Source organism: Bombus pascuorum, chromosome 8 (assembly GCF_905332965.1).
Source record: "Bombus pascuorum chromosome 8, iyBomPasc1.1, whole genome shotgun sequence".
NCBI classification, from domain to species: domain Eukaryota; kingdom Metazoa; phylum Arthropoda; class Insecta; order Hymenoptera; family Apidae; genus Bombus; species Bombus pascuorum.
Window position 1 is genome coordinate 8,309,296 of NC_083495.1, and position 21,282 is coordinate 8,330,577.

At 32.6% G+C, this 21,282-nt stretch overlaps 1 protein-coding gene across 1 annotated transcript in view; it reads left to right on the top strand.

Annotated features, from left to right (window-relative positions):
* The window catches only part of LOC132910014 (uncharacterized protein DDB_G0271670-like), a 72,502-nt gene that overhangs the window by 44,087 nt on the left and 7,133 nt on the right, over window positions 1-21,282 (top strand). The gene's annotated exons all lie outside the window — the stretch shown is intronic.

Genomic DNA, 21,282 nt, shown 5'->3' on the forward strand with positions numbered 1-21,282 from the left:
CATATGTGCATGTATTTCGAAATGTAAAACTGTAACACAGAATTCTCGAATTAGTTAATCTATAGAATGATAAATATTTCAATCACACGTATATTGACTTTTATATTCATTTATATAATTAGAACGATATTGTTAGCAACACAAAAGAGAATTAACCAAAAAAATATTTATAGAAATTTAATTTATATGAACATATTTCTCATAGGTACACGTACGTATTATACATATACAAAAAAAGCTTTATTTCAATATTTTACACCAATCTCTGAAACACCAGCATACATCTTGCTGAATAGATCAGCATGTGGTCGTACATTATTTCGATAAGAGCAATAATTCTTCGTTGATTTATCAAATACAGTTTATAAAACACTCTTACACTTGTGTTACAGAAAGATAATGTAGCAATATTCTTCTCTCTATTCTTCTCTTGAAAGAATTCTTTCCTTCGAAAAGGAGTTGGTCGTCGAAAATAAGACGAAACAGGGAGTCGTAGAGGATATTCGCAAAGAATAATATGGGGTGCCGTTCGCTGTAACGAGACTCCTCTGTCCGATGAAAGAATCGCGGAGACGTCCTTGTGTCGGTCGTGCAAAACGCCTTCACGTCTCAATTAAAAGTTGCTTTAAAAACTGACGGCCATTCGAATCACTTTGCAGCTCGTGGATGGAGAGAATAAAGAGGAGGTTATGTTCAGTGGCTTCGTTTGCTTTCCTTGCCACAGACTGTTTGACTCCTTTCACGAGCAGTCGTAAGTCGGTGTTATGCGGATTAATTTCGAGGACCTTGACAGATAAATGAGCGTAATGCAGTTTTACAGCAAATGGCTTTTGTCCTTTGTCCCTTGCATTTTTGTTAATTAAAACGATCCATTCGAAAAGAACGCGCGGAACTCGGATAATTTATTAAGGAAAATGTTTCGTTGATGATACCGGTAATTAATTTGATTGCTGTTTTTTTAATGAGATGGTTTTATCCGTTATACTGGGTGTGATCGAAATAAATGTGCGACTTTTTATATTGAATGTTAAGAGAGAAAGAGTTCTTTTTAAATATAAAGAAAGGTTGTATAAGCGTGGAAGTTTCCTTTCCGAGATTAAAACACTTTTTGTTTGTATTGGAATTTTATAAGAATGACAGAACATGCAGAGTTACAGGTAATGTTATCGTTTTTCATATGCAGAGCTACAAGTACTGTAATCATTTTTTTTTTTTTTTTTTGCAGAAATAAGTGATAACAGTACTTGTAACTGACAAGGGCAAGTCACCCTGACATTGAGTGCCACAGTGAATCCTCTACCTAAATGTTTGACAAGTGTAAGAGTCATTCCTGTGAAATCGCAACTCAGATAAAAAGCATTTATATGTCAGAAAGAACAAGTTTGCAGAGCTATATTTGTACAGTCTATTTTCGTCCTTAACAAGTAAAATTCAATGCTACTGCTCAGCTACCTATTTCAGTTACAGCCTGTGTATTTCAAAGTAATTTTAGTTGCATATTCATACAAGTAATAGTTTCTGTTATAAAATTTAAGAATAGGTTTATCGTTCGTTAGAGATTAGTTAATACAATGGAAAGCTGAACTAAATTTAGAAATACCTTTTACTTAAACTAAAACATAGAATTGTAAATCGTTCTCTGTAATTAGAATAATGAAAAATTGGGATTAAAAACGATTAATTTTCGAGTACACTTTAATGTAATTAATACAAAAAACTTGTATTAACATTAGAATATAATGGACTATATAAATTATAATAGAATATTTAACTTTTTAATATTTGAAAATATGTACTGCTGGATTCACCATGGAGATCTAACAATATTTCTTTCTTTATATTCAACACAACACACACTAGAAATTGTTACCCTTTACCAATAATCATATCGATTATTCACGAGAAGAGGTCATATTTGTGAATCATAATCATTTTATGATAAAAATGCCTAATTTGAATAATTTCCAATAATCTTAATCAAATCTAATATTATTTCCTTTCTCCTTTGGATTATTTGATCTTTGATTCACTTAAACTTAAAATCTATATTCTAGAAAATCATAATATCTTCCCTCCTTCTATCATTTTCTCGTTGATCGAAACAAAGTTTATATAATAGCCATGCTAAGCCTTTCACGATCGCGTTTGATCAGAAATTGCGTTCAGACTGGCACGGGAGACAGAGTTCACGTTTCTAATGTATGAGTTCTAGACTCGAACACACAGTTAAACTGTTCTCCTGCTCTGCTTTCCTGACGTAATATAGCAAGGCCGCACTAAGAAATTGTTCATTACGATCTGTTCGTCACTCCAATACCCAGAGCAATCGATTTCATAATGATTTGTTATGACGACTTTTCACACCTTTTGTAGTAACAACGTTGGTGAACGTACGACAGAATTATATCAGTGATCTATCTGCAAAGAAATTGTAAAATTATGTAAATACATTTATAGTACTTACGTAATTTTGTTTTATGGAATGAAATAAGTATCAGTCATACGATATTAGAATTCGGAGAATGAGAAAATTTGAAATAATTTAATGGTGATTGGTTAAAGCAAACTTTTGAGATATGCATGCTGTTAATAAGATAAAGACAAAGATTTGTGAAAAATATGTGTAAGATATAGAAAATTCTTGTTTAAGAACGTACAAACTTATAAGCAACAAAATTCTATAATTCTACGAGTCAAACTTTTCAAATTAAATGTTAAATTGTGTTTATTAGATCTAGGTAATTAGCTTTTATTAAAAAGGGAAACTAATGCTTCCTAGAAATTCAAAATTATATAAATATGAAATAATTTTTCAAGTAAACAAAAAAATATACTCGCCATATACTGTCTAAAATATTAAATAACTTCTAATTATTCTGACGTCACAGTTAATTTTGTGAGCTTCTGAACCGCCGTCCTTAACATTTTAATATCATTATATTTCATCTAGACTTTTTCTCTGCAGTTATATTTCTCATATTTTCAACTCTACGTTCAAAACAAATAACAAAGAAAGTAGACTTCCTTCGTTTCACGCGGAGCTATTGTAGGCGTAAAGCATAACAACGGGCTTATTATTCAAAAAAAGTCTGGTTGGCATTGTATCTTTTATTAGCATATAAATTATCGATAATATGTTCTCATACGTCTGAATAATGTTTATCGATTGCTTCAAGAATCGTGCGCGATAATTATACGGAAAAAGAAATTGCTAGAGATAATTATCAAAAAAGAAAGAAAGTATCTTCTGGTTAATTTCCTCATTACATTATTTCTTTTGTTTTTACTACGAAGCTCAGTTGGTTACGTTTTCCCTAATTTCAACCTATTACGATTCTCTTCTATAATTTGTCATTTTTAATACTGTAAGTTTCGCTTCATGGAAACAATTACCATACATTAGTCGATAGGATTAAAATTGTTTCGCTCAGATAATTGTTAGAAATTATGGGCATCAGATTATGCATATCGCTCTTAGACATTCGTCACAGTGAACTTTTATGAACACGCATGGAATACGTAAATATTTATTGAAATAATGTCATGTGCTTATGTACAGGTAGTATTTTATTTATGATATCATATCATATTCATAATTTATGATAATTCATGATGTCTTATGTGATTGAAGAGATATTTTTGAATAATAGGATTTCAAATGTTTATGGAAATTCAGATTTTTTTGAAAAACACTAAAAAAATGAGACCTAAATAAAGATATGTTTCATCTGAAATATTATAATACTTTTAATGAATACTTTACTTTCGATATTTTATACAATTGCAAATGGTTGTAACAGATATTTATGGTAGGTAATATATATAATTAACTCTTTCTGTGTAAGTTTATTATTATATAATGTATGCGTCTGTATGTAACATGTAATTATATCTATTTTTATATACATTTAATAATATGGAAATGTCTATATGTACTCACTGTATGTATATCCATAACAGGTCGAGATTACTTTTGATATACATTAATATTTAAATCCTCATCTTTCGTTATAACTTTTCTACGACGATGATATTACGAATTTCTTACTGTAAATCTCAGTCATTTTAAAATCACGAATTCTCGAGTCAAAAGCGATACTCTTAACCCTGTCGCAGTCTTCTTATCATTTTCGATCCAATTGTATTTTTCTAGCGATAAAAGATACTTTAAGTTCGAATAAAATATAAAAATGTTCTTAGTATCATTTCTCGTTTCAGTTTCATGTTAAACATCTTCTCATAACACTGTAAGTCCTTGCTTATTGAAGTGGAGGCAAGATCGAAATATAGAAGTTCGAGGATCGCAGCAGGATTAATTTACTTCCTTGTAAACCACGTGGAACCATTTTAATACGAGGAAACTTTTCCATGCTGTCCTCGAGAGCAGAGGCAATCGTTTATCCCGCGTTTCGCGGATTATAAACAAGCGATGCCGGTTATAATGGCTTCCATTACGACCATATTTCGTGTGAGGAAGTCATACACGTATGCACACATACATCGAGGCCGAGCGATTTATTGAGCTCCGTTGAACTGGCGTAACGCGAAACCGTATTGCGAGTAATTACTTGATGAGTCTATAATGCCTTATAATCAAGCCGTCGCGGGTACACGATCGTATACCTGATTAATTGCGAATTTCTTTATTATTCCGTTGGTCGCGTTCATTGAATCGCCGCGGGACGAATCGACAGCTTCTGTTTTATGAGAACGTTCGATTTATGGATCATTCACTGGTGCATTATAAGGAAAAAGCAATGTTTCTTTCATGGCTCTTCAACTTATGTGTATAGCCGCTTTAAATTACGATGGCTCTCACGTAGCGTGATGTTGTGACCTCGATGGAGAAAAGGATTAAACAAAGAAGAAATGGGTTAAAGAAGGAAATTAGACACCAAATGAAATTTGAACCAAACGAAATCCTAGCCATGGGTAAATTTAATCCTGTCAAAATGAAGCTTTCAAAATTTCGTCCATCTTCTCCTATAACTCCCAATATAATTTTAATTTTTTTTTTTTTTTTTTTTTTGGCAATTTTTGACTATAGAAAAGGAAAGCTGTTGGATTATACGAAATAAGTATTAACAATTATAAAATTAAAAAATCGTAAAAATTTAAACCTGATATCTATACCATGTTTAAAACGATACCTCGCCGAAAAATGTGAATTCTCGAAGTATTCAAATTACGGAATGTAGTATGTCCATACAAAATTGGTTAAAAGTCTTTTTAAAAGTTGATTAAACTTTAGTTTCTCATCAAAATTATTGCGCACATTATGTTTTTAATTTAACATTACAAGCTTCAAAATATTAATTACATGCGAGATAAATTGATAATCATATGTTACTCTATCATGGTTCATTTGGAGAAATTAGTCATTCGGAAATATGATAAATATTATTTTTTATATTAGCGAAGAATAGATATTACACTAGCTATTACATATATAGGTATTACATACATATTAGGTATACATAGTATTACACTACGTATCGAAAATAACATAATTCACATAATAAGCAGATAAGATGAAATCAGATTTTCATCTTAGAAGGGGACAAAATATATATACATATTTATGTCTAATAATTGCATTTTCGTTGGCAGTCATTTGTATCATGATTCGAAGATGACAAACACTTCTTTTGGGTCTTTACAATTTAATAGAGCAACTTTTTCGAAAGTTCAGCTGCTATTAGTTGTTACAACGTTACATTCACACAGTTAAATATAATTACACGGATATCAGGTATATACAAAAAGGTTCACCATTCAAGTATAAAAACTTAAACTGCGATTTAGATTAACCCCCTTTTTGTAACTTATAAGAAACTCTATTCTTCTTGTAAGTAATTATTACATATATACATATCTTGCTATATACTAAATTATATTTTGTAGTAAGATTAGTATTAAAGCCAATATCGACCGATACCGATAGAAAAAGATTAATAGTCTGTGGGGCATAATAAACGTTCATTAATTGCATTGCGTAGAATGAAAATTTATTTGAATTTTTTATTGAATCTTAATAAAAAATATTATATGAACATGGATCATTTAAGATCATTTAAGATGTCGAACAAATATTAGATTGATTCATTAAAACAAAACGTGATCTAAATGAGCTTTATAGTATGGCTATGTGATACATATTTTTATCTCTTAAATCCCATTTTATTTACAGATCGTTATATAATATCATACATTACTATACCACAACCTACACTATAGTATTTAATGAAAATAGTTCTAATTATTGAATATATAATTCTTCCCTTAATCAAAGAAAACTCTACTTATAGAAGATTAAATCAATAAAAAAAAAAAAGGAAAGACAAACATTCCGTGATATCCAATCGATTAAAATTTAATTACGACAGACTGGGCATAAACGAAATTCCAAATTCCCTGGCGCCGGGCGCCGAAACGGCGGTCTTTACCACGGCTGTCGGGTTCCCTGTGTCGAAGAATCCAAACAGTTGCCCACGCACGAGGAAGTCATTAGGATGATGTATCCGATACCAAGGCGCCTCGTCTCAGCCGTTCAATCAATGACCCGAATACTTTTCGTCCAACGGTCCGTTACTTTCCTACAGAAACGGTGTTCGCGTGTTCGCATTCGGTCCTGCTCACTCGCTCGCTCGCTCGGTTTCGTGACCTCGCGCGATTATCCAATACCGAAGAAAGAATTTAATACGTAGACGTTTTCATCTCTCTCGTTCTTAATATATGACAAAGGTAGATCTTATCTACATGAGCTGGTTTCGTATATAACGAAAATAGACAACCAGGAGGAGACGCGCCTTTCGTCGCGGTGACGATGTTCGCGTTCCTTCACTCGTTTGTCGACACACTTCGCGCGACCTTTTGATGCCGGCATCAAAAGGTCGCGCGACCCCGTGCGTGATTCAATGACGTTTTTCGTTTTCGTTTTGATCGATGGTTCCGTGGAACGTAGGTGTTCGGTTAGACAGTGGCTGTTCAGATTCGAGTAGGTTTGTTTGCACGGGAACCTTTGTCTGTTAGTGGACTGCGGGTGTTTATGGGGGTACCATATTTCATAATATACGGAGCATTAGATCATTTTATAAGCTTTGTTGGTTTCTTATCGAAAGAAAAATATGACATTAGGAAAGAACAATAGAAGCAGGATCGTCAATCTGCGGTGCGAAACAAAAGTATAGTTCGTAATTGAAAGAGAAGAAAAACTTAATTTGTGTTCCTATTTCTGCATATTAAAATAAGCATAGGGTAACGTGTGACAGTCAGCTCCAAATCTTGGTTCACTCACATAGGGTTGATTAATATAATTATCTGGTATAGTTTGTCAAATAACGTAATAAAATTCTTGAAAAATTTAATACCTATTGCTAGAATATGGAAACATTAACATTTAGATATTTAGATATTAATAGTTCTTCAAGCAGCAGAGAAATAGAATTTTCTAGCCCAAAGTCAAAATTTAATTCTTTTATTCATCCAGGATCAACCGAAAAATAAATAGACCGTAGCTAAAAGTTGCTTTCCTGTTTGACTATATAAAGCACGGCTGCACACCTTACGTAAATTATATAGAACTGGAGTGTGGGAGGACTGAAACATTTATTACGGTGTCCCCGAGTACGAAATTACGCCACTGTGCATTGTGTAAGCATTGCCGGGCACACGCATGCTAGTTAAACTTTCGCTGGTGAGACATTGAAAACTGACCCTTACTTTTTCTCAGTACACACGCTCGTTTCTGCGTGCACGCAACTCGATAACACACACGTATCTCGCTGAAATTCGCAGGAATTCACAAATTTCAAGAATATCTATATTCAAGTATGTATTATTATGTACGATATTACAAAAATTTGTAAAATATTCAATGTATTCAAATAACAGCTCTATATAGTGACCTTGAATTCGAAAGTTAACTCAAAAGCAACATCAATTCTTGTTATTAAATATCGCAATTAATGCATACGATCGCATATTAACCGATTCTTGTCTGAACCATGATTATTCAATTATAATAACGAAAACTAATTGGTCATGGTCGGCATCGAACATATGAATAATTATCAATGAACATGTTTCGTTGTGCTTCTTGAGAATGTCTAATTATTATCATCATTACCGTTATTGCTTATACGCTCATTGTTATCGCCGCTAATATTACGTTTGTTAATATATATATTATCGTTATTAACATAGCAGGATGTATATATAAGTGAATGTTATGTGCCTTAAGTGTATTATCAAGCCTACTAAAAGTTTGTATGTGCATGATCGTTTATATAATTGCATGCGAATAGTAATTTGAAGTTAGTCTAAAAAAATTATTATAGGACTGAAATCGTGCTTAACGAAGCTGATCGTTTAAAACATCTATTTTAAAAATGTTATATTGTTTTGTAATCTGTAATCTTATACATAGAAATTATTATTTTTCTAATTTTAGTTTATATTCACATTAGTACACTTTATACATGTAAATTCTATATAAGAATATATGTTTTTAAAATGGATTAAAATTATTTACTGAATAATATAACATGTCACATCTTGTATAATTAAATTTGAAAACATATGATATACAATAAATGAAAGACAATAACGCAGTAAATAAGTAATTCATGTTGCTTCTGCTAACATTAATTTATATAAATGCTATCAAAGAAATATGTAATTGATTAAGTAATATATCATTTAAATGACAGGCAACAATGAATTGTGCAGAGCATTTTCAGAAAGCAAATAGAATAACTATATTATAAAGCAAGCCATGTTACTACGAAAACACATCTACTCTGTGTTCATTCTAGCCACAAGATAAATATCTGCGTTTATAAGCCTCTTAATTACATTAGCAAGCTGTTTAATAACATCATTAATCTTGTTTATTGCTATCTCCAAAGTTAACCATGATTACAGTTCTTCTATAACACTAGTTCTACTAGTTCTTCTAGAATAACACTACATAGAGGAGAACAATTCAATCAAGAAATTATCGTACATTTCGCATGTTACAAAACGAAGAATAGACGTTGGTAAAGTCATAGTTAGAAAGCGATTAAACAGTAGATGAATAAAGTTCATAGCTTTATAATAAACCGAACGTGTCATAAGTGCCAGCTAATCCTCGTTTCATGTTTTAACGTGCCATCATTAAATTCACTCCTTTTAGTCACGTTTCGTAAGATATTTCGCTCGTTTTCAGACTTTTCGTTTTAGACAAGTGGCTGGAATCTCGCAATAAAATCCCCATGACACTGTTCTCCGGGTGCGATTCAAAGCTTTGGCTTCTTTATTTTGATCATAAACTCTATATCACTTCTTTGTTCTCTTGTATCGTTAACCCTTAACTTGTATTGTTTACTTATACATATGTAACCATAACAATTTAGACTAACATATTTGGTATTTATTCGGTTGCATTCACTATCCTGTGCCATATATACGACAAGAAATAGTCACTTTTACTGTGTAAAATGTCGATCACTAAATACAATTTATTATTTAGAGCTATTAAAATGGTTAAAATGGCTATATATGTCATAATTCGTCACAGAAATTTCATACATTTAGTGTTTCATCATCTACTGGTCGTAACAATCGATTTACATCATTAGATGAACAATTAATCGATCAGAATTATACAACAATACAACTGTACTTGTATCCATACAAGTTAGACGTCCAGAAATCTCCCAAAAATCCTTGTAAGTAAATTATTTATATTTATCTATTATTTACCAGATTTTTATTATGATATAGAATATATAGTTTTCTATGATCCAAGGTGGTAATTTTCAATACTTTGATCTCTAATTCTCCAATTAGGATTCTCCAAGTATCCTAATACTTACGAACTAAGGTATAGCTCCTACTTTGATTTCTTTGACATAAATTTTATTCTGCCATCAATAGTTTCACTGCTAAATATTCAAAACCAATAATATTAATTGAGAATTAACAAGTTTTATTACGATATCGCTTTCTCATACATTTCGAAAGATTACGATTTCTCGTAAAAAGAAATGGATACCTAAAGAACGAACTTCCTGTCTCTCCTTACATCACTTTACAGCAGTAACAATTTTGAACTTACTCAACGTCATGAATTGTTTTGCTGCACGATAATTTGCCAGAACGTTGGCATGAGCGGTATCGAGAATATGAAAGAGCGTTATGTCGAGCGGAGTGTTAAAGCAGCGTGATTAGTTTCGCCCGATCATAATTCCGCGGATTTTTTCCGAAAGAGGCGTGGGAATGATCGAGACTGGCGCGCAATCGCCATGAAATCCGAGGAAATTGCCATTGTTGCGCCAAGATACGCCGCTTATTAATTGATTCTTAAACCGTTGTTAACGCGCCAAAGGAGAACATCTGCCGAGAGTCTACGCGGATTCAGCGAAGCACACGCGTCCTTTCGCTGATTACTTTCGTAAATTTCAAGGATACGAAGTTATTTCTGAATCATAACTCGCAAAACGAATTATCTTTGTTGTTGGTGGAAAAAGTCGTAGCGCAAGAATGAAGTAGGAATGTAACATTCTTTAGAAGAGCGTTCAAGGTGTGAAACTCACAGGCGATCTTCCCTTTATCGTCGACCTTTTCCTTTCCTGGCGACGCGACGCGACAAGTTATCTTTTAAATAGATGCCCGAAGCTGTTACGAGGTTATTTGGATACCACGTTAATGGAATGTTTTGGTTTATTATTTTCCAGTTAGTAAAATAAGAGTAATAAGGAAGATATGCGAAGAAACGGCTATAGTGCAGTCTTCCTTTGACTTTTGTTTGGAAACGCTGATGTCATGGTGTGGCTTGTATCAAATGGATATCCATATATTATATAAGATACAGTGGTTACAAAAAGTATTGTTACGTACCCTTATTTCCTAATGAAGCTTTTTTATTAGCTTCTATATATTTCATATTTATAATGTCAGGTTTTTATAGTTATATCGTTATATACTTATGCTATACTACTATTTTACTATATCGTTAATATATTTGTACCTAGTCAGTTAGTAGTCAGTTAGTACTATAAATGTAATAATGTTCCATTATTTTTATATATATTGTATGAAGACTACAGACGGAGAACATGATTTTCTATTTTTCATTTGGGACAGTTTTAATATTGTGAATTAATCCTTAATTGGTTTTATATCAAATTTCTTAGGTTTATTATCTATTTTTAATATATGTTTATACGTAACAATTAATTTTCATTTTCACCTATTATAAGCTATGTTAAAATATCTTCTTTTAATCGTCAAAATAGATATTAAAATCAACAAATCAATAAATATAGATTTATCGTGGTCTTATATATTATATCAACATGAATTTATGTATTTTACAAAATGGAAAGAAACAGGAGTGAGCTTCGTTAAAAATACATAAATCCAATAAGGAGACTTTTAGTTGTACAGTTACTTCGACTTTTAAATCAGAAAAAGACAACCTGTCATCTTAAACGACTGAACCTGTTCAGGTCGTTATTCAATTAGGTACCTACAGTGTCTAGAAACCGTGCTATAGTTACTCGAATATAGCATGATAAAAATCAGGACTAGCTTAATATAGAAAAAGCACTTACCTACCTGAAGAACTTGTCCAGATGAAAGAAGAAGGAAGTTCGTGTAGGTACAGAACAGTTAACTGAAATTATCTTTTTTGAAAGCAATTAAAAATTTTTAATTCTGAAGTAGCAACATTTGTATTTTTTCATTATAATTATTAATTGTTATAATTATAAATATTATCAATATTTCATTATAATTAAGAATAAAGAATAATTTCTAATTCTTTTATTCTTCTTCTTCTTTTATTCTAATTTTTTATTCGCATAGATGCGAATTACGAATACAAGAACACATATTTGACCTTATATGAAAAAAACATTCTACTTACATATAGAACTTTAATTTTTCAAAAGAAATAATCAAAGTATACGATACCTTACCACATAGGTCATGTTACATTTTCTCACCACACAATAATCAAGTTAATACTCGTACTAAACTACGAACTTCAAGGTTATTATCCTGTAGAACAAGCTCGTAACTTTCATGCACTCCTCAACATCGACGTCGCTCTCTATTTCATCGTACGTTTTGATCGTCGAAATTCCTAACTTTGAACATCAATATCTCTTAAACCAGTAACTTCCTACCATATTCAAGGTTACTCGTCAAAAATGAAATAATTTTTTTCTCGGAAGAAGGAACGTGGCAATCAGAAACCGTCGTACGTTACGTAAAATTAGTCAATTTGGGGCCACCGACGAGGTAAACTTTTTCCATCGAAAAACGTGAATGTCCAAAAAATAAACAGCGACCTTGAACAGACGATATACATACATTGTCATCGGCACAACACCGCAAGGGAGGAACGACCGGAATGAAACGAGATCGAACAGCGGAGCTGTCAGAACAAAAGCGCTCATTGACAGACGGTGCGTCGTCAGAAGAAAGACAATTTAGTCTTAATGGAAAAAAGACTCGCTTACATTGGGACAAACGGGTTGGACGGGCTACCTACAGGAAAGGTATCGAATCATGTGTCTATACACGCTGCCGCTTAAAAATATTCGGATACTTGCTTCTCTTCAACAACGTGTAATTCAATCACGAGTTTACAAAAGTAAATCCGCGAGTATTGGAATCTGCAACAGTGAAATAAGTTATGGCACAATTTTAAAATACGAACAAGTTAATGCCAAGCCTCTATTACCCGAACTACGATCGAACGTAATTTCGTAATACGTATAAACACTTATTCTTATAAAGAAATAAATTCCACAGTGGTTACGAAAAGCATTTACACACCACTGTATTTTCTATAGCGTTTACATATTGATTAATTAGATCCATATATATTAAATTTTGTATCATTTAGTAGTATTCTCACATTATTACAAAAATTTCATGCTGTGAAAATGAAATGCAAAATCTGATAAAAAAACATTTCATTGGAAGATAGAGAATGTATAGTCTGTGTGTCAATAGAAGGAACAATCGAAATCGTAGCACTGAAATCCTAATATCTGAATAAATAAGGAAAGCTGGAGGAACTGTTCGGTTATCCAAATTGCCTTGCTCCCGACCTGTTCGGATAAACGAAGTTCTATTTTAAAATGTCAGAATCGACAGTGTACGCTTGTGTGCATGCTCCTCGCCACACCCAGTCGCAACTTTGATTATGAGCCTATATGAACCTTTTCGCATATTCCTCAGAAGTTGATACGCTCGTGTCATTTACTTGCTGCGTGTACGCACATTGATTCCTCGATCACATGCTTTACACCGACACGTCGGCCGACTGAAATCAAACACATCAGTTCTACTAAAAATAAATAAGCCCCGAGAGGAATGCATTTATTTCGCTTGGTTGAAACATATGCTGACGCGATGAATAGGAGAAAAATACCCGGGTACACGATTGATGCCCTCTTTTGGTTAGGTTAGCCTCGAGTAAAAATTTTGCACGAGTATTTTCGATCCTACTGAACGAGATAACGAATTACTTCAACTTACATGGAGTTGTACATTCAGTTGTCGCTCGTTTTGACAGAATGTAAAATGGAAACATGTTGTTACGCTTTGTGCTGAGTTCTTGAGTAATTAAAGTAATTGAGCCCATCCGACTTTAGAGAAGAGTGTCTTGTAAGTGTATCGAGCAAAGTCTTGTAACGTAGGTTTATGATAATCGTTGTTTGCTGTTTTGTTGATAGTCAAGGGGCAAATGTTAAACGCGTTTAAGATATTTCACTTCGATGATAGCGTTACTCGTTGTCTGGAGGGTGTGTGATTTCATTCACTTGCAACGAAATTGACTTTTCATGGTTAGACGAGAAAATTATACCGAAGAAACTGTTAAGACCATTCATAAGTTCTGTTTGATAAAATTTGTCTGTTACTATATCATTGAATTACACCTTTTAAGTTAAGTAGAATAAATCTCAATTCTTCTATACTTAATTAACGTTTCTAAATTTAGATCAGATCAGAGCGATGGATATGAAATAACTGTGTGTGTGTGTGTTAGACAACGTTTTTTCCACTTTTCGACCAGTTATTGTTAAGTAGGTCAGACAGTTATATATCGTGAAAGACATTAAAAAGAAGCATTGAAACGGGGGCGACAGCAACAACTTGGCTCGCGCCCACTTGCAACTTCTCAAATCCGTGATTCCTTTACGATGAGTTTGCTTTTGAAACGGCGCGGCGGCCGCACCTGTGAATCGCCGTCATTCATATCTTCATTCGTATCATTCGTTGCGTTTTAATTACGTTATTGCGTACGATTACGTCAATATTGAACTCTTGCTTACAATGCCTAAGAGCGATCAATCGATATCGTTGGATGTTTTCTTTTTGTAGATTAATTTTAGGACGTCGCAACCGCTTAATAGCGTACCGCGGTAGAAACGGTGTACCTCATTATTTAACGTCGCCTTTCAGAGAAGCCTAATGAGCTCTTAAAAACTAGATTCTCGAGTCCAAACTTGTGCAACATTATGTATGTTCAAACGTGTGACATTAATCGTGTTTTAAGTGTTTTGTCTTTTTATCTTTACAAGCGATTAAACAAAGATATATTGCTTAACAACGTTTCCTGTAAAACTTTTCAAACAAATTCTTCTTTGGCATTTTCTTTTAAAGTTTGAGTAAGCAAACTCCTCTAACAATTCTAATTACTCTAAGAAATGATGTGAAATTAAAATATATCAATTACCAAGAAACGTTACATTATTATTATTATGTCATTATCTCCGTTCTTTTCTTTCCTTCTACTTTTGCATTCCAATTTAATACTATATTTTAGGATTCATATTAATATCCAATATTTCATATTAGTATTTTCTTTTCATATTTGATCCTAAATTTCATATAGGTTTTTATGACATAAAGTTCATGACATAACATTGTAATAACATTTTGTTGTATTATGTTCTCATAGGAATCATATTTCGACTTATATAGAACAAATTTTAAAACAAAATTTCTGGACAAATTATAATTAAGAATTACAATTAGGAAATTACAGTTCCATTTTAACATTGAATCAATGTACTCAAGGTTCGCCAAAGCTACCGGTGTAGTCTAATCTTATCGATACACGTAATACTAATGTCCAGCTCGGCTGAGCTCATTCTCACCCTTTTGAAAAATAACGATTCTTTGGCGGTGACGAGGCCTGGCTTTAAAATGGCCGCACCTGCATATTGTTTATAACGCAAGAATATATCTGCTCGATCTGGTCCAATGTTTGTCCGCCTTTGTACCCTTCGTACCCACGCGAATTCCACTGTTTATGACTAACTGCTTCATTACACGCGTGTACCCTTAACGAAGTTATTTTTATTAATAGTAATTGAAACGGTTGATCATCAAATTATCAAATCGAATGAAATTCGTCTCATAACTCAAACAGATTGATTCATAAAATAAATGCTTGACAAGAGTTCGTTCACCTTCGAACACTTGTCAGTAAGGAGACGTTAATTAAATCTGATTGGAACGACGATCTCGTTGAAAATACCGTGAAAGAGTCAATGACAAGATCTTTGGATCAACTTCCTTGGAAAGTTACAGAAAATTCGAGGTTCTGGGCACAGTGTTGTTTCCAACCCTTAGTATACCAAAGTAGGATCACTCAGGGACTTAGGTAGAATATATTATGATAATTGGGCTTATATGATTTTCAAAGAGAATTATATCGTATTGTATTCAGGTTTAATCGCTATGACAAAAATACCCTAATACAAACCCTAATGCCTCGAGACCAAGTTTCTTTTCTAACAATGACTGCAATACACATAATAGTATGAGTTGGGTATTCAAATTTGGAAAAGAAATGATTACTAAATGTAATTTTTAAAACGAAGTATAGATAAATGTATAGATAGTAAGGGACAGAATTAAATAAACGTAAAATGTAAAGAGGACCGTTAAATATACAATTATAATAATCCTATTTAAAAGTCTTTCAGACCTGTCTGGCCAATTGTGAAAGGGTTAAGGACTGTTCTTGGTAAACCACTATGTTGAGAATTAAGGAAACAAACTGAATGTTACTCCATATACAACACCTGCTTTTCTTTTTCTTTTGTGGTCGAACGTTACGTTCAACTTGAAGTATATCGTATTTAACTTATTAAACCGAATTTATTTCCATTAATTCTTTCTTCTTTTATAGTAATATCAATCACGACAAGAAAAATAAATATATTTAATATATTTATATTTCGTCCAATACTATACAATAATATATAATTTCGTCAAAAAATTTGACAAATACATTTAAAGTATATTTACATATTATAAAATAAATATAATGATTTCTTTGTTCGTCTTTTATCCGATGCTTAAATAAAAGTATGAACTTCACATTGTAAGCAATACATCTTCTCTAGCAGACTAAAACACTAAAATTGTATTTGTTCCTAGCGAAGCTGTTTTGTGAAATTCTCCTTACATTTCATGCTGTTCTTCTTAGTAAAATTAATGAGTACACCGATCCTTCACATTCCACGGTACGTTTTACGTATTTTATACAAATAACGTAACATAAACGCGAGTCATCTGCATAGGGAGTAAGTGGGCGAACCGAATGACCTCATCCGAGGTGTCCACACGACAATGCGCGTTCTCCTTTCAACAGGAAACCGTTCTAGACCAATCTTTGCTGGTTGTCGTTTGAACGTTGTCGGCCACTTTATAAATCCAATGGATATTTCTCGTGCTTATACAGATTAGGTATACATATACGATTTATGGTAACGCGCACGAGCCAAAGTTGAGTTTATTAATTCCAGTAAAATTTGGAATATCCTAACAAAAAAGTTAATTTCCTAAAACTAGCTTCTCGATTTTCTTCCTTTCTTTTTCTTCGTTTTATCGAACCTCTCGTTATCATATGGGTGAGGGCAAAAAAAAATTTCGTCAGATACAAATTAGCTACATCAATGGAATTTAATAAAAATTTCGAAATCGAGCTGGGTGGCGAATCTGACAGTACGATACTTCTTCCTTCTCAGAATCTTCTTACACAATTTGAAAAAAAAAAAAAAAAAAAATAACGGGACATTTTGATAACTGTTGATTTATTTATACGAGAGTGTTTGTAATGAAACATTCAATTTCTTACTAAACGTCCATGTTAATCGTACATAACTTATTTCATTCAGCTCGTTTATCAACACTTCACAATTTACACTTTGAGTTTCGGCATAACATTGTAGTAATAAATTAATATGGTGCTATATTAAATAACGTAGCATTAGGCAAAGAATTTATACACAGCAATCTAAAAGTAGTTTTACAAGCTTTTATAGAGGTAGCGATAAAAATTCCTTTCCGGTCGTGGATCTCTTCCTTATGGTTTCGACGTTTTTCCTTATGACAGTTATTAGGCATCCATATTAATATATTTTAATATACAAGATGTCCCAGTTTTTTCCTAATAAACTTGTTCTATATGTTCGAACTATGGATATAAATAGAAAAAGTTTATATAAAAACAGTTGAATGGTATAGTTAAATTCATGGTAGTTTCTTCTTCTATTACTTTGTACTAACGATTTTTTCATAAATAGGTTAATACCTTCGTCTTATAAACGAACTGAATCGACTAATATATTCAAAAATATATAGAACCTACTATATATTTAAAAAAGCGAAATTGATTGATCGATGTGATTTATGCTTCTACATATGCTTGTACCTATAAGACTCAAAGCCAGACAAATTATGTTCTCTTCAGAAATATTCAATTTTTACTTAACTCGTTTTTCGATATCACTGACAATATTGAAGAAATCGATACAAATAAAACACTTTGTGTAACTACTATAACATTTACCTAACTCTTCTACACTCTTTCATGGCGAACAAAATATCTTTCGGTCATTTTCAACAATTATATTGTTCGAATAACGAGAAATATATCAACTTTAAATAAGATATAAAGAAATTACTTACTCATATCCATGATTTTTCATTTCTGTTTTTTATGACATCTTCGTAATACAATTATAAATACTCTTTGTTTGCTAGAATGAGTTATATTCGTCTCATTATTCCCAATGAAATTTCATCATATCCAAAAGTGTCCCTTCCATTCAAACGAGCCTTATGATCCTTCAAAGATACAATCCTTTTTTTTCATACGCGAACATCTGTTGCAAACGTTCGATCGCCATCGTGCTTAATACCGTTTCGAATCGTTTGTTCGAGCTGACGCAACGGTTGCTGATGACCTTCCGCGGGATTGCAAAAATTCAATTCAGAGCGTTTTACGGCGGATCGAAAGCGAAACGACGATGAGCAAATCCAAACCAAGGAGGTCTCGACCTCTTTAAAATTATTAACGACGCCGGATCTCGGGCTTTCGTGCGGCAAATAAATATTTTTACGCTTCTTTTCGCCCTCTGTCCCTTTTCTTCTGTTCGTTGCCGTTGGACTGTCTCACTGGGAGTCGTGTAATAACGATATAAATTAAGACTTTATGCTCGTAGAAAGCGTACAGTTCGTGGATTTCGAAGTTTTGGCTGATTGTGCGACGAATTTCATTTCATGACTTTTAACGGAGCTTTTGCCGTGAGGTAGCGCAATGAACCTTGACAAAAGAACCCCGCAGTGACCAGCCGTGCTCTTTTACGTACGTTTAAGACCTTTTAAGAACAATTAAGGAATTCAAAGGGATTCCGAGAACTACAGCCAACAGTGTATTAGTATTGCTTGAACATTTATTGACATCTATAATTCATTGGTTAATAGAAAACGGTGATCGTTTTATGTTCCTTGAAATAAAAAGGGCGATTGTAAATATAAATGGATTTACAAAGATATTTCCACGAAACACATTTTAGATACACGTATACTGTTAATATGAAAATTAATACGAATAATTTTTGTTATTTACCATCGCAATTTTTATAGTAAGCCTAGGAGGTTTAAAGAAAATGATGAAAGCAACAGAAAAATCTATGAACAGAACTCACATAAATATGAATAGAATTTATATAAAAGATTCCTATATAAATATCTGTATGATTCTTTAATGTAGAAAATATTACACTATCTTAAGAGAACTATTACCTGTTTGACAGTATAAAAATTATATAGTTCATAATCTTTTAGCTTGTATAAAGGATTAACATATCCATACACGTAGTCACATGAGTATGTGTATATATATGTATGTGTGTGTGTGAGAGTATTCAAACTCAAGAAACTTTCGAATGTTTTGTAAGGTACAAAAGATATATTGCTCAGTATTCTCAAATGAATATGTAATTTAAATCTGACAGCAAAAACAAAACTGTTAATTGCATGTTATGACTGGGTTTTTACGGACGCACATCCCGGTGAGAAGTGTTCTTTGAAATTCCATGGTCAAAGTCACGCTGTGGATGTACTCACTTATCTTAATTTACAACATTTAAACGCATGAATATTGATCAAAACACTGAATGATTTTGCTCTGCTTTTAATTTCATTCACACCTGTTATACATATATACATATACAGGACCCTCGTGTTCTCGTTTTCAGCACGCGAAAGAAGGAAATTGGAAATATGCGAAAATTACTATTTACAATTTTCAAGTTTCTTATTAAGCTCTTATTTCATATGTATACAAAATATGCCAATTATGTTAATTAGATATTACTTACATGATATTTTGTTTTCATATCATTGCTACATGTATGTAACTTGAAATAAGAAAATGAAGACATATTACATACGGTTATTATATAAATATCATACTTATATATTATACTAGTATAAAATATATTTATTAGCATCGATATCGTTCGATATAAGAATACTTTTTCTGTATTATCGATTTATATAAGGAAATTTTAATAGTTTTGACAAAGGTTATGAAACTGAATCTAAATTATTTGTTTAATTAATTTATATCATAAAAACATAATATAACGAAGTGAGTACTCACTTTCATTTCATAATTCATGTGATGAATCTATCTTCATTCATATCAATAATTATTTAACGAGATAATAAAAACTAACTGAAACTTCCTAGCATCTCACCCTCTCCTGGTTTATATAGCTTTACTGGTGAGTCCTTTAACAGATCCTGAGCGAAATACTCTTTACGCTTTCCTTTCTCTACATTCTTCTCTCTCGCTCTAACTTTAACCACTAAGTAAACTAACTTCGAAACACTGAATTTTATCTGAACTTTAACAATTTACACCTATTATCTTTGTTTAATTTATTTCTATTATCGCAAGGAATGGAGGCATCGTGCTATAAAAAACGCGTTCTTAAGGGATGGCGAAGACCGCCAGTTTTAAATACGCTAGAAAATGAGATGTTTGGAAAGATAACAAGGTGACAGCTATGAAACACGAGTTAAAACTCCCCGGCGTAATAAGCTGCGGCCGTTCATGGCCATAACGTAATTTATAAATTGCTCGGATGCACCTGGCGTGACCTTCGTGTGTCCAATATGGTCCGACGCGATGGCGCTTTATCGTTCGCGCGCGAATTGAAAAATAAACGCGACCCGACATGCTCCGCGCGTCCTCGGATCGTAAAGTACTTACGAACTTGTTCACCGATTCCACGTGGCTTTAATGGCCCTCGCAACAGTTCGCCCAACTTTTACACTTTGCATTTTACAGATACTAGAAACGCCACACGTTAGCCCGTACGATATATATCTCCATGCAACGATAACAACGTACTTTTGTTTCAACTGTTCTCTGTGTTTCTGTCTTCAGGATTCTCGCCCGTTCCATACGTAGCGATTACGATTGAGTACGATTTGGTTCTTTGTGTTCTTTTACGAATTCTTTACCATTTTAATGTGAATTCATTGTGACAACCGTATGTTTCAATAAATTCATTTTGTGAAAATGGAAATTTTCAATATAAAGATTAATATTGACAATCTGAAATTCTCATTCCTATGGTAATAAAATTAAGAGGTTTATATCTTCTTCGGTATAAGTTGTTGAAGATTCATGCGAAATTTTAACCTAGAATTTCTTTGGAGGGAACTTTTACTTTTATCAAATAAAATTTCAAACATTTGACTCAACGAATGATTATAGGTATGTATAATAAGACGTAAATTAATAGTAACATTGATGAGTACCTTAGATTTTGTATAATTTATAGTGTTTGGCAATAAAGAAGTTAGGCTTGGATGTAGACGATCGAATTATGAAATATGAGAAAGTTTGTTTGCTTATGAAGAGGATTGATGTATACATCGCAGAACTTGATACATTTACATTTG